The following is a 15,803-nucleotide window of genomic DNA, read 5'->3' on the forward strand; positions in this document are numbered from 1 at the left end:
CAAAAGTGGCAAAGCCGTCATGCTCCAGCTGGGCAAAGGTGGAGCTTCACTCAGTCAATATTGACACGGCTGAAAGCAAACAGAAGGCAGCTTTCAGCAAGCAGCTCGCTGGCTCCCTGGGCTGATGGAGGACCAGTGAAGCTTCTTGCTTTATGGTGATGAGTCTCTATTTACTGAGTGGATGCAGGAATGGACCTCTAACAGTTGTGATGACAGTGGCAAATTGATAGCTTCATGAGTCATCAGCTGAGTGCCCACTGCCCACCTGCAGGACAGCAAGTAGCTGCAACCACTTCAGCTGCTAGAAAAACAAGCTGTTTGTGTCTCCCGTATTCCAGACCATCACCCAGCTATTTCCAGGCAGTGACAGAGCCAGATAAGTTCTGCCTGAAGAGGATGTGCAGTACAGCATCCAGAACACATGTCCTGGACAGCACCCAATCTCCTTCTAAGTCTCTGGTTTTCCTGTCCCCACATGTTCCCTGTAATGCTACTGGGGGCTGTCACAGTGGGGGATCACTTGTTACAGTCAGGGGTGAGAGGTAGAAGGACACAGGAACACAGGAATTGACTAGATCAGTCCAGCAGTCGATCTAGTCACTATCCCATTCCCCAACTGTGGTCAGCATCAGCTACTGTCATAAAATCCCTAAGGGAACAATTAAGGAATACCTTGTCTAGAAAGGTTGTTTCTTGTTAACGCCTGTCAGCTACAGGCTGGTTTGTGCCCTGGAGCAAGAGGGTCTCATAGGCTCTTTCCTACAAACTCCCATTACAACAGGAAGCCCCCTCTGTGCAAAAGTGGGACACAGTCTCTGACATAGGAAGTGATGGCACTGTGATGAGAGCACTGGATTGGGTCTCAAGGGGGTTGGGTTCAAGTCCTGGTTCTGCTGTAGACTTACTCTATGACCCTGGGCAAGTCACTTGGCCCTTCAGCGTGCCAGTTTCCCACTTAGAAAATGAAAAGGATAACACACACTTTGTCCAATGCTTCATCTCCCTTGCCTACTTAGCTTGTGAGCTTTCTGGGGTAGGGGCTGTCTTTTTTAGTCCTCTGTCTGCTGGTACAGTGGGGTCCTGGTGCAATAGTAATGTAGATCATACAATTTCAGTTGATGCCTCCAGGTATTATGATAAAACAATAAAGAAAAGACAAAATCAGATCCTAAACTGATTCTCTGGAAGAAATATTTCCCCTGGGTCAGATTAGCACAGACTGTGGGGATTTTGCCTTCCTCTGCAGTGTGGGACAGGCAGGGTCCTTTTTGTAGGATCTGAGCATATATTAACTAGCTGCTTCTCTGTTGTTGCAGCAGCAGACCATTGACAGTGCTCGTCTTTCTTTTTTTTCGCTTATGGCATGTCAAAGGGCATTGTGGTGGGTACTTTAGATACTGTTCCTCGCAACTGTGTGCAAGTATTCACGGTGGCGATTTGAGGAATTCCTGTGTTTAATGACTACTCACCAGTTCAGGAGCCTGGACTTAATGGCCCAGGAGGCCCCTTCCATGTTTCCTGTGATACTATTTGGATCTCAGATAAAAGGTCAAGAAGCAGAGCTACTGGCTCAGGGGTGGGTCCCAGGCCATGTGTGACTAGCAGTTTCACTTTTTTGAATGACCTCCACAAATTCCTTCTTCTGACCCACTTTCTACCCTGCTCTTTGCTCCAGTCCTGCCTACTTCCTCTCTCACGGGGAAGAAAGACAAATTTACCCCTACTACTCCAACCCCCTGCGTGAAACAAGCATCACTTACTGATGTGACTGCTCTGGGGACAAGGCCCTGAAGGCATGTCTCTTTCTGTTCCTAGTCTTTTTTCATGTCTTATTTAGACTGTCAGTTCCTTGGAACAGGGACCTTGTCTCCTGCCTGAGGTGCACTTATGACACTATAAAAATGACAGTAGTGATTTTGCCTCTTTATAATGCCCTATACCATTGATTCCCAACCAGGGTGCCACAGCACTCTGGGATGTAGCCAGATCCTTTGAAGGGTACCATGAGGTGTGACAAGATGGGCAGATAAGTTCAGGCCCAGGCATGTCCCTGCCTGGCTGATGCCCTATCCTCAAAGTAAGCACTGTAATGTATATGTTAGTTTTTTAAACTGGGTGCCATTCAATTCACAAAATTTATGGTGGGGTGCCAAAGTTAAAGAGGCACTGATGAGCGCCTCAAATCTAATAAGGGGTAACTAGAGTTCAAAAAGGTTAAGCCACTGCCCTACTCACAATCATTGGCATGGACAGCACACACTAGAAAGCTATTTTTAACTTCCTGAGGTGACATTTACTTAAAATGGGTAGAGGATCCAGATATCCTTGATCCTGATGGATGACATTTTGCTGCAGTGGGCTGTAGGCAAAGGTATCAGTGTGGGGGAAAGGAAAGGAGACACTCTGGCTTGGCTGGTGTATATACAAATGTCCTCTTGCTACTGCAGCCACTGCCCTGGGCAAAGCAGACAGCAAGCAGAACTGGAAGCCATCTAAGTGCTGCGCATGAAGCTTCAGTTCTCTGACCAAAACTTTAATTCCTACAAATTAATGCTAACTAGTCTCAGCTGTTATTCCCCTTTGTTCTCCCCTGCTCTGTAGTGTTCCTTCAGGACCCTATAAGGAAACCTTCAGTTCCAGGCTGTAATCAATTCTTTTGCCAAGGTTACTGGATCCCACGTGGGAGCCAGTGCCAAAGTCGCTATGGGCCTCCAGCTATGGCAGATCAGCCAGCAGAAGTGAATTACGGGAAATAAACATAATGGCTAGATCCAGACGTGCAGGCACGTGCAGTTTGTGGTGCTGCAAACTGCATGCCTGACAGGTTAAAAAATGTCCTGCACTCCAAATTTGCAGTGCAGGGGCAAAACTTGTTATCGGGAAATTCTGGTAGCAAAAAAAAAAAATGCTGCAAAAAAAGCAGTGCAGTGCATGCTACAGGAGTGTGCACCAGCAGACACCGAGGCTCAGTCCTCCAGAAAGAGCAGTTTGCCCAAAGCAGGCTATTTTGCCCTGCACCAAAGCATGTGTGCAGGGGTGTGTACTGTGGCAAAAAGTAGCAGCACAAATTTGCTCTGCTACTATTTATGCTGCTGGAAGCACGTGCCCCTGCATGTGGGGGACAAGCCCAATGAGGCATATTGCCTCAGACCTGAAGGGTAAAAAGTGGAGACAGAGAGAGGTAGGAAACACAGAGGAAATAAGATAAGAAAGAGGAAAGCAGAGGGTAGAGACCAAAGGAACAGAAAAGAGGGCCATTGATTAGAAGGACTGACTGGTCACACCTTTCATTAGCTCCTCACTGAATGATGGTTGGAGCAGCAGCATCACTAGGCACAATAGAGAATTCATGGGGCTGGCAAGCAGTCTGCTTCTTCTGGCAGTTATTCATCCTTCATCATCACGTATCCTATTTCCTTGAAGGGCTGAGGACCACAGTAATAACGGTAGAGCATTGTCAGCGTACCTGGTGCTGCACAATATGGGAACTGTTCCAGATAGGGGCGCTTTTGCCCCCAAATGCATCCAGGTACAGACCCAATCCTATATAATACAAAGCACATGGAACAACAACCTGGGTTGCCTCAGCAGCTGTTGGGCAAAGTAGAGCCAGAAGCACCCGTCTGTCTGGGGTCTGAGCAGGGGATCTCTAGAGCAGGGTTTTTTTGGAATACTTTTTTTTTTCTCTGATGCAGATAGATGTGCAGAGACAGACAGATGTGTACCGATGTAGAGGGGAAACCTCACTTGGTTGAAAGGTCAGAGTATATTGGAGATGAGCAGTGGAATGTATTTCAAAGGAAACAAGCGCTGTGCAGAAGTAAATTTACCTCCTGTGGGGAGCAATGTTCTGACCCAACCGAGTTCCTCTCTGGGGAGAGGAGTCCCAGGCCGGTGCATGAGGCCCCAAGGCATTTATGCAGCCCACCCTTTAAAGAACAGCTGTCACTTGGCACAGTTTGTCTCTTTCCCCAAATATTTAACTTTCCTTGCTTCCTGTTCATCTAGTTCTTGAAACAGAGATGCTCTCTGGACCTCTACAGCACCTGCGTGTGTGAACCAGGTACAGCAGCTGTGTGATTCCTGGTCAGGCAGCCCTGCTAGTCTCCAGACCCTTCTATGAAATCAGGTGCTGTGTTTAGCTCTTCTTCGCCCATATGTGCTCAGCTCATGATCATTTCCTTTTGTTCCTATATGTGAGAAGTTTTCTATCAGCCTCTCGCACCTCTGTTCTTCATTGCCTGTTACTAAGGCATCGCTGCAAGTAGTGTGCTAAATGCAAACTGTGCCCTTGCTGTTACTACCTTCCCTATGACTCGGAGGGAGAGAAGAGCAGGCTCCAACACAGCTGTAACGGTCCTTGGCGGAACTAGTAATTCCACTGCTGATGTTCACAGGTACTTAAGAGTCCTGAAAGGTGAGGGTTTGTGTGTGAGGATCTCACTATACACCCACATGTTCAGGGCCTATCAAAACCCCTTATAATGAAAGGGGCTTCAAATTCCTAAGGCTTCCTAAAATAAAAACAACCCCCCCCCCCCCCCCCCAAAAAAAAAAAAAAAAGCAGCAAACCAAAAACCACAAACAAACCCCAAACAAAACACAAACAACCAAAACCGGGTTTTAAACGGGTGCCATTCTGATGATTTTATGGAAGGTCAGAATATCCTTGCACTGATGTTTGCAAGGGCACAATCGCTCTTGTGGCCATGTTTGTAACAACTCCTTTTGTAAAGGTTTGCTGTGCCTTTCCCATAGCTGTGAACACCCCCGACTTGCACATGCTTTCCAAATGCACAAAGGTTTAACAGGCAATGCTGAACTGCTGCCATCTCCTTGGCCTGTTCCTCAGATGGGATTAGGAATAGGGAGAGGAAGGAGGCTGCGTTCTTATTTGTGGAACAAAGAGGGCAGTGTTTACCAAGTTTTTCCTATCTGAGAGCAGCCCAAAGAAACCTTCCATCTTCACTGCCTTCCTGCTTTCCACTTTTACAAGCCCGCTGTCCTGACCAATTTCTCCAGTCCCTTTAATTATGATCTAGCTCCTTAACAATTAAACATTCAGTCCATATACATTGTCCCTCATACATATTCCACATCTGTTTGGCATATTCAGGGACTGAGAAAAGGATAGCTCCCTCTGTATAGGCCAAATGTGTTCTAGAGAATAAAAAAAACCTCTTCAGGAAACAATGAGCTTTAAAGAGAAAAATGCAGATAAAAAAATAAAAAATCAGATGGGTTAATCAAATGTGAAGAAGAAACCTCTTCTCTCTCCCCCTTAGGGTTTAGTGGTCTGAATCACTCAGTCTAGAACCAATGGAAGAAGAGACCAAGAATGACAATGTATTGCTATTTATTATATGTTTATAGCACGCAAGAGGGTCCTTTTTAATACTGCACTGAAACACAAAACAAAAAAGATCTCCTGCAAACCTCCCCCCCTTCCCCAATCTAATACTTTGAATGTTTGCGTGGCAGGAATTACCTGCTTGACATTCTTGCATGGGTGAGGGGGCTGCTCCGTGGGGTAGAAAGTCTAGGAATGTTTACAAGGCAGGATTTATAGGGCACGCAAGGCAGCTAGTCATCAGCCAAGGTTACTTACTACTGGCTTGGACAATCAACTCAATGGACTTTAGCATCATTATGCAGTTCTAACCGGGATACTCTCAAAGCAAATAACCTGGGAGAAAACCCTCTGTCCCTTTGAATTCAGATGGGTCTGCACTGTAGAAAGGCACCTTTTTGGGGAGAATGTTGCTGACTGGTATCACAGCCTCATTCTATGCCCTTCCCATCAAAGGCAAAACTCTTTCACAGTAGCTCAGATCAAACCACCATCGCATAGCCCCTGTGACTTTCTAACATTCTCCATGCTATCCTCCCATCGATCCATGGGTTTGTTTAGTTGTCTCTCCATGCCAGACTAAGTACACACATTTGTACAATTGCCTTACCCTCCATTTTGCTGTTGCATCATTCTCAGGACCCAGGGTCCCACTCTTTGGGTAAATTCAGTGAAATCAATGGGAGTTTTGCTAGTCATTTTTGCCTGCTACGATATGAGAGTTTTAACCCTTATGTGGTTTCTGATTTCACTTTGTTCACTCAAGAGGGAACTGTCAGCCTCTTAGCAGCTCTGTAGCTCACCAGAGCTCCTGTTTCTGTTAGGATACACACACAAAATGGATAAAGCTTTGAGCAAGGTTGCAGCCTCAGCCTGTCTTCAGTGAAGTTCACACAGCTGTGAACAGCATCCTATCACTTCAACGATAAATGATCTTGTGTTCCCAAGACATAATTGTGGGTTAACTGGGGCTGAAGTAAAGCTAGGATCAAATGAAAAGGAAACACTAAGTGGTTCCATATTTTGAAATCAATCAAGCTGGGCGCTGAAACAAAGAAGTCCCAGAATGATCAGTCCAGCAGCTCCAGAACTTCAAGAGAATCCTGTGCAGAGGTGACTTCTCCGACAACCAGAAGGTCCGTGCCAAGGAAATATTTCATACTGGCCCCCTACTGATGATGATAGCTGTGAGAATTGAAGCACTTTTACATCTAGTGCTCTTATGGGAAGGAGAATCCTTCTCAAAAGTATTATTCCCTTATTGCTTCAGGTCTTGCTATTTTGGCAACATGAGTTTCTTAACATCAGCACTAGAACCCCATTACAGGATAACTTTACTGCTAGAGCTGGGTGTGCTGTGGTTTGCTTGCGGTCTACTGTGAGAGACACTATGTCCCAAAAGTTTATATGACAAACCTAACAGCCTTGGAGGTCCTGCACAAGGCCGAGATTACAGAATCTAGGGCTAGTGTACTTGTCATGCAGCCACATACTGTGCTGCTGTGTGGACAATCAGAGTTTGGGGAAAGGGAGTCTGCTACTGTCACCAGAAAACTTCTGTGGCTGAAATCTTTTTGGTTAGTGGTAGGATCCCTGTGTTGCAAGAGTCTCTGAGGATGGAGCATGGAGGACTAGAGAGATGTTGGTTTGACCACAGAGATGTCTCCAGAGGGCAAAGCAGTTAGCACTGCCTACAGTTTTTTCCATGTATCTCAGCAGGGCTCAGAGACACTTCCTGAGATGATGACCCTTGGGCTAGGTGCTATACAAAAATGTAACAAAAGACTGCCCCTCTGCTCCACCAATGTAAGCCAGGTATCCCAGGGTTAAAGAGCTCTGAAGTAGCAGCATTTGCTGTGTGGATTTTTTTTGCCATAAATCTTTTTAGACTTTTAGAGATCATAGAATTGGAAAACATACCAAGCCAAGAAAAGGTGATGGGGAAGTTGTATGAATCAGTGTTTTATGGAGTTAATTTGGACTTGGGAGGGATCCAGACAAGGACAGACAAGTAAAGAAGGGTAGGAGAGAGACAGGAAATAATTTTAAGGGATTATGAGTCTAGATCAGGGCATTAAAAAGACTGAGTGAGGCTTCGCTGACACCTATGAAGCCACAGTTTATGCAATCTCTCTCTGGTACAAGCGGGAGTCTGTAAAAATCCACCCGGACGGAGCCCTGTCAATAAAAGCTCACTTGATTGCAACGATTTCCCAAAGTGTGATATAAAACACAACAGGGTGGTCCATCACTTCTTTCAGTGACATGCCACCACCTTCCCCCCTTTCCTGGCTACAAGTGCTTACTTAGCTTTTCAATAGCTGTGCTGGGGGTATAAATCCATTAAATGTTTAAAATACTTCACATACAATACCCTCCTGAATGGGGAGCATGCATGGTTAGGATTTCATCAAATTAGCAGGGATAAATTCTGCTCTCAGAAAACGGGGTATAAATCTGAAATGCCACCTTTACCATCAATTGACTTGTTTACTCTGGTTTTATACCAATATAAGAGTTAAATGGGGCCTCATATGGATCCAGTCCAGTAGAAAGGCTAGAGGAAGAGGCCCGGCAGCCTAATACAAGGAAGGGTTACTTTCTAACTGCTTACACTATTGAAGTCAGATAAATAAATAATAATCGAAGATCCTTTGTTGTTGAAAGGAGATATTCAGTCTGCCCAAAAGTACCAGCTAAGTCATTAAAGGATTCCCAGGTGCCAGTATTTGGATAGGGTATTAGCTATTCAAACAGTTTAGGCAGAAGTCTCTGCTGTTCTCTCTCCTGGGCCATCTCAGGTTTCTTCAATCTCAGCTCAGATCTGAACAGAGGCAGAGAGGAGAGGTTGGGGATTTCAGAAGGACCAAATTCTCTCTATACCCTTGGAAAATTATTTCCCCTCCTCCCCCATGACAGAAACAAGGAAACCCCCTTCTGTTACTGAAACTGTAAGGCAGTGGTGGAAGAGGCCTACGTGTTGTATGTGCAAGTATGTGGGCGTGCACATGGAAGATAAGAAGGGAAAGGAATCATCAGGCAATGTGGCGTATCCCTTTGTTGCTGTAATAAATGTGGCTTGAATTTGACAGTGGGAAGACAGGAGCTGGATAAAAATGTCAGCACCACATAATGTTGTAGGGCAATTGTGTCACAGTGAGATGACAGGAGTGCAAGAGTTACTAAAGGAGGTGACCCCAGAGGGATGTATGTTTGGCGGACATACTGGCAGAGTCTCTGTGCTCCCATCAAAAGAAAGAGAAACACCTAAGGAGAAGGGTAGTGTAGACTGATGTTCAAACAATCAGCCCAGATCCCCATTTTTCTTTCAGTGCCTGAGTCTTTTAAGCATTAATATTCATAAATGGGTTCCTGGGACTGAGAAGATTCAGGACAGATGGGCTTTTCGCAAAGAAGTCAAAATGTGTCAAAAGCAGAATTGAGAATGGAAAGGGAATTCAGATTATGTAATTTCTGATATCTGGCCAAAGTAGGGTCGTGTTTACATCTAGATACAGAAGATATTGAAGAGAAGCTTGCTAAAAGACATGTTCTGAGGAAATATCAAGGAGTGTGATTTCACGTTTAGTTAATTGAATTTGCCCTGTGATTATTTATAATCCCAGAGTTTTTGTGGATCTGTTTCTGCTTCAAACTCTCAAACACTAAGCCAAAAACACCATCTCCATGTTCAGCTGGACAAAGGACTGTATACTTTCCTTATAGGTCATCCAGACCTTGGCCACCACCAAGCTAAACTATACTACATGTAGTATTTTCTGTATGACAGGCTAATAAGACCAAGTCATGCCAGTGCCATGCTTTTAGGAGCTACCTATTTTCCTGCCTCCAGTATAGCAAGTACAGCCTACCGGATGATCCAACTGCAGCTGATTCCCAGAATTGAACTTTTAAGGCACAGACACTATTGGCAGCAGATTAATCTGTTCAAGAATGTTTTCCAAATAGTAGTTATCAAAGCCCACAGCTTGCAGCTTTTAGAGTATGAGGGAAGATGTCTGTCCTTGGTTGAGCTGTCTCAAATTATTTGCATCGAAGGTGCCAAAGTATTAGGGTGATGGGTACTTCAAGATGTTGTCAACAATAAATGTAGATTGATGCTCCTGGAATCTTAACTCGAGAGTTATGGATACAATTCCACAATAGATTCTTTTTGTGGCACATGATTTGATTAAGCCTGTGGTGGGTGCATCCGGAATCCCTGTAGCACCATGTTCTGTAACAAGAAATCAGGGGCAATATCATACAGAAGCCTGTATCTCAAGAATGGCAGCTACTCTTGCGATGCTCAGACAGGATATAGATATGTAGATATATATTTCTCTCTGTCTCTCTGTCTGTCTGTCTGTCTGTCTCTCTATATATATGCAGTACACTGCTGCTTCTTACATAGTTAACTCTTTACTTGTCCCTACCACAGCAGGAAGAAGGAAGATAGGTGCTCTTATAGAAGTTATAAGAGTGAAATGAAACTGGAAGACAGAGAAAGCTACATATAACTAACAAAGTAAGGTCAGCTCTTCTGGCTCGGGTGCCTGACTTCTCTTCTGTGACTAGGGAAAGATAACCACACTGTCTGGGCATACTTCCTACCAAAGAGAGTCTCCCAGGAGAGCCTGCCACAATCAGCCCACAGATTTGTTTTCTGTCTCAGCACAGCTGTTCCCATCATGACCTACTGGCCTGATTTCTTGTTACAGAGAATGCTACTACAGGGATTCCAGATGTGAAACATGTGGAGTGAGTCTGGACTACTTAGTATCTTCACCCCTTTCTTTCCAGATCTCCTAAAACTACAGAAACATGACAACTGCTTCAAGTCTCTTCTATTGAGGAAACGCAACTGGACAGGTGGCGACTGAAATTTTCAGGGTAATTGTATAACTGGCAACAATTGTGAAAAAAACCAAAAGAAACTGCCTGTCTTTGGCAACACTCTGCACTAAACTGTGTTCTCTCATGTTTTTACAAACCCCACATGAAGATAAAGCATGTCTGGTGAGGAGAGGGGACCTCTCTGGTTATCTGTCAGCTGAGCTCCAGAACTCTCTTTACTTTCCAAGTATCTCAGTGTTTCGCTTTGCAACTCCTGATGAAGTTTGTCTGGCTGGTTATCATTCATGTAGGTGCACACCCCTTTATTCACCCAGTCCTGCCATTACCTCTGAAAGTTAAACACTTTATTTTCCACTTACAAACACTCATTGCCTCTTCTGTCCTCTTGTATGCTAAATTTCTGCACAAAACCCCCTCACAGGCCTGATCACTTTTAAACCCATGATAGCCCAGGACTCATGTGACATCCATGAGGAGGGCCTGGCTTTATACACCATACGCTTGGGATAAGCAACCCTGTCCTGCATCTCAGATCACCATGGGCAACTTCTCTCTGGTGCTGTGAGGACAGACAGCAATCCAGTGCATCAAGCCAAACCTGTCTCATAGATTCACAGATTCATAGATGTTAGGGTCGGAAGGGACCTCAATAGATCATCGAGTCCGACCCCCTGCATAGGCAGGAAAGAGTGCTGGGTTCAGATGACTCCAGCTAGATGCCTATCTAACCTCCTCTTGAAGACCCCCAGGGTAGGGGAGAGCACCACCTCCCTTGGGAGCCCATTCCAGACCTTGGCCACTCTAACTGTGAAGAAGTTCTTCCTAATGTCCAATCTAAATCTGCTCTCTGCTAGCTTGTGGCCATTATTTCTTGTAACCCCCGGGGGCGCCTTGGTGAGTAGAGCCTCACCAATTCCCTTCTGCATCCCCATGATGAATTTATAGGCAGCCACAAGGTCACCTCTCAACCTTTTCTTGCGGAGGCTGAAGAGGTCCAGGTGCCCCAGTCTCTCCTCGTAGGGCTTGGCCTGCAAGCCCTTAACTATACGAGTGGCCCTTCTCTGGACCCTCTGCAGGTTATCCACATCCCTCTTGAAGTGCAGCGCCCAAAACTGGACGCAATATTCCAACTGCGGTCTGACCAGCGCCCGATAGAGGGGCAGTATCACCTTCCTGGTTCTGTTTGTCATGCATCTGCTGATGCACGATAAAGCACAGTTAGTTTTTCTGATGACTTCGTCACACTGACGACTCATGTTCATCTTGGAGTCCGCTACGACTCCGAGATTCCTTTCTGCTTCTGTGCTACCAAGCAGGTCATTTCCTAGGCCGTAGGTATGCTGGACATTTTTCCTCCCTAGGTGCAGCACTTTGCATTTCTCCTTGTTAAACTGCATTCGATTGTTTTCTGCCCATTTGTCCAACCTGTCCAGGTCTGCTTGTAGTTGTTCCCTGCCCTCCGGTGTGTCTACTTCTCCCCACAGTTTTGTATCATCCGCAAACTTGGACAGAGTACACTTCACTCCCTTGTCCAAGTCACTGATGAAGACACTGAAGAGTATCGGTCCAAGGACCGAGCCCTGAGGGACCCCGCTGCCCACACCCTTCCAGGTCAATACCAACCCATCCATCACCACTCTCTGGGTACGACCCTCTAGCCAATTTGCCACCCACCGGACTGTGTAGTCATCCAAGTCACAGCCTCTTAATTTGCTCACCAGTATGGGGTGGGATACCGTATCGAAGGCCTTCCTGAAGTCTAAGTAAACGATATCTACCCCTACTCCTGCATCCAGGTGTTTTGTAACCTGGTCATAAAATGAGACTAGATTAGTCAGGCATGATCTACCTGCTACGAACCCGTGCGGGTTTCCCCTCAGCATAATATTTCCTGCTGGGTTCTCACATATATGAGCCTTAATAATTTTTTCAAAGACTTTACCAAGGATGGAGGTGAGACTAACTGGCCTGTAGTTGCCTGAATTCTCCTTCCTCCCCTTCTTGAAAATAGGGAGCACATTGGCCCTTTTCCAGTCCTCCAGGACCTGGCCCGTGCACCACAAGTGTTCAAATATTCTTGCCAGTGGCTGTGCAATGACATCAGCCAGTGCCTTCAGCACCCTCGGATGGAGCTCATCCAGGCCTGCCGACTTAAACGCATCCAGTCCTTCCAAGTGACTCTGCAACATCTCAGGGTCAACGCTTGGTGGTCTGGCGCCCTGCTGTTGCCTCTCTACAATCCCATTGTGAGACTTGTCTTGCCCCTTGTTTAGGAACACTGAGGCAAAGAACTCATTGAGGAGTTCAGCCTTGTCTCCCCTGTCTGTCACCAATTGCTTTTGCCCATTCAGTAGTGGTCCTATACCGCCCTGGGCCTTCCTTTTACTCCCTATATATCTGAAAAACAATTTTTGTTATCCTTAATGCCATCCTCAGCTCCATGGTAGCTTTGGCCTTTCTAACTGCCTCCCTACAACTGTAAGCTGAGGAGGCATATTCCTCTTTAGTAATTTCTCCCTTTTCCCACTGCTCATATGCCCTCCTTTTTACCCTTAGGCTGCTCTGGACTTCTCTGGTCAGCCAAGGAAGCCTCTTTGCCCCTTTCCCCCTTTCCCCCCGCATTGGGATCATCTCCCTCTGTGCCCAAAGGATCGCTTCCCTAAGGCACAGCCACCCTTCCTGGGTTCCCATCTCACCAAATCTCTTACTCTGCAGTGCATCATTGACTAAACACCTGAGCTCGCTGAAGTCAGCCTTCCTAAAGTCTAGCACTTCCACCCTACTAGTTACCTTGCCCACTCTACGCCTTATGGTGAATTCTATTATTTGGTGGTCACTGTCCCTCAGGTGACCACTGATCTGTAGGTCCGCTACCATGTCATCCCCTGTTGCCGATACCAAGTCCAGTAAGACATTCTCCCTAGTGGGACCATGTGCCTCCTGCGTCAGGTGGAGGTCCTGTACACAGGATAGTGGATGGTGGGAATTTGCTGTCTGCGTCTCCCAGCAGATGTCAGGGTAGTTTAGGTCCCCCATGACTACTGCTTCCCTAGCCTTTATGGTCTCCGAGAGCTGCCTCAGAAGTTCCAAATCTAGTTCTCTGTTAACAGTATCAACAATGGATTATTGGACAGGGCTAAATTTGTCCCACAGTGTAATTTCCAGAGCTGGCCTTCAGGGCTACACCAGCAGATAAAGAGACACAGACCCGGCCACTATTAAGCTATCCCCAACAGATTTACATGAGAGAGCTAGCGGTTTAACACCTGTTCCTTCTGCTTCAACTGATATGCCCAAAACAAACATTGAGGAGAAATTGATTTCCTGTAACAGCTTTGAGTCATGGTATCCTCAAGTGCTTTACAAAGTCATGGAGTACTTTTTAGTGCAAAACTTGCAGAGGCTATTCTGGATTCAGCTACAGCCCTCATAGTTTCCAGCACTGGAACTAGTCTAGTCAGAAACGAAATGTCTGGGTTTGAGCCCAACATTATTCCAGACATTTTTTAGAAAGTTGCAGTGTCATCTTTACTACTGTATGAGAGATGAGTGGAGGGAACCTCAGTTTAATATCTCACCCAAATGATGCTGGGGGTGAAACTCCAGGGGCAAATACAAATTTGTGCCCATGTGGGGAGCAGCAGAAGATCCAGCTGTGCTGATAACCAAGTGGTGTGCATTTCTGGAACGCTCAACTTGCTGTTTTTGAAGCACATATTAGAAATTAAGCTTACTATGTGGATTCGGACTGAACTTTGTCTGGGGTCCATGCTTTGCTTTTCCCAGCCTGCCTGGCTCCTCAGTTGCTTGTTGCTTGATCTTGGGGCAGCTGCTGATGGGAGAGGTTGCTTTCAAATTGTTTAATAACAGTGATGGTAACCTTTGACCTTGCTGAACAGCCACGCTTTTGACCTTTCATTTGTTAAATAATACAACCACTTACTTCCCAATCCTTATCGGTATTTAGTAATTGGGGTCAGGACAAAGCAAGACTGAGTACAGTTACCCACCAGGCTTTATTGAACCTGGAAGAATTTCCTTAAGCTATAGATTTCCTCCTCGATAATCTTCAGTCAAGACAGGCAGAGACTGGAGACTGGGTGGCTTAGAGCATTGGTAATGGGATAAAGAGCCTTTCAGCTCTTGGCATCTGGTTTGAATCCAGCTATGGTTGACAGTGATGGAAATTCACTACCACTGTAGAATGACCAACTGACCAATATAGAATGATTTGGGATCTCAATCTAGTGCCTACTGGGTAGATATCCATTCAATAAAAATCATTGTTGCAATTGGCTCTAGAAAGACTAAATGGATTTATGAAGACTGGACTCTTCTAGGTTGTCCCTCCAGATCAAGGCAAGGTATAATGGCATAGGAAAGTGCATACAGGAGGCCTGTGTGGCCAGTAGGTGTCCTGTGTGACCTGTGGTTAAGTAGAGGTTGTCAGTTTGCAGGGCTCTCTGCCTGTCTCCCTTCACCAGAATGAATCTAAAATAATGGGCCAGCTGTGTGCTGTGCATCTCAGGAAGCAAAGTATACCCTGAACTAACATTGTATGTACTAATGCTCAGTAGAGAGGCAGCTGAGGGTTGTTTTTGTATAGAATCATGGACAATGAGGGCTGGAAGGGACCTCAGGAGGTCATGTAGTCCAACCCCCAGCTCAAAGCAGGACTGTCCCCAGCTATCTCATTTCAGCCAAGGCTTTGTCTACCAGGGTCAAAAACCAGGGAGAAGGGGAAAGCCAGCAAAATACAAAACTGGCAGACAGCAATCCTAGGGTCACTTATTTTCCCCCAGGTGTGAGGTGAAGAAGAAATCTGAAGGGAATGCAGGAAATTATCATCTGATGAAGAATTTTTAAAAAATTGTGTTGGGACATGATTCAGAGCCAGGAGGATGTGCACATTATCAATTTGTGCAGACACTTCACCTTATTCCCATTGTTCTCATCTTCCACTCACTTTCTGCATGATGTCTGTCTGACACTGATCTGTGAGTTCTCTGGGGCAGGCACCGTTTCCTGCCTGCCAAAGCATTGCCTGCCCCAGCAGGAGCCCAGGCCTGATCCCTGCTGCAGACGCTGCAATAAGTGTAACTAGGGAAGAGGACATCAGTGGTGGCAAAATTCACAGGGTCCGCGGCTGTTGTGTACTGAAGAAAGGGGAAGGAAGGAGCCCTTAGCAGCATTCAAACAAGATACACTGATCAGCCACCTGCCTTGCAGCCTTACCCTGAGGGTTCACAGCCACCTGAGGTCAAGGTGCAGTACGTGTCCAAGGGAGTCCTAGTAGGAGTCTCTCCTAGTGTCTCTGTGGGGAGGGACGGGGGGCTCACCTTGGCCCAGGAGCAGCCCGTAGTCTGCTCAGCCAGAGGGGACCAGGCACAGCCTCTCTCAGAAGGCATCTCTTTCATCAGGCTGCCCAAGAAGCATGGGCCTGCCTCTGCCTGGGGCAATATGCTGCTCCCCACTGCAATGGCTTGTGGGCCGTCTGGGTGTCTCCTCTTGCAGGATCTCCACGCTCCCTGGAGTGGCTATGTCATGGGGGTGAGGGGGTTATTCAAGCTCTCCAGAGGGATTTGGAGGCCTGTGT

This window comes from Alligator mississippiensis, chromosome 1, assembly GCF_030867095.1.
Source record: "Alligator mississippiensis isolate rAllMis1 chromosome 1, rAllMis1, whole genome shotgun sequence".
NCBI classification, from domain to species: Eukaryota; Metazoa; Chordata; order Crocodylia; family Alligatoridae; genus Alligator; species Alligator mississippiensis.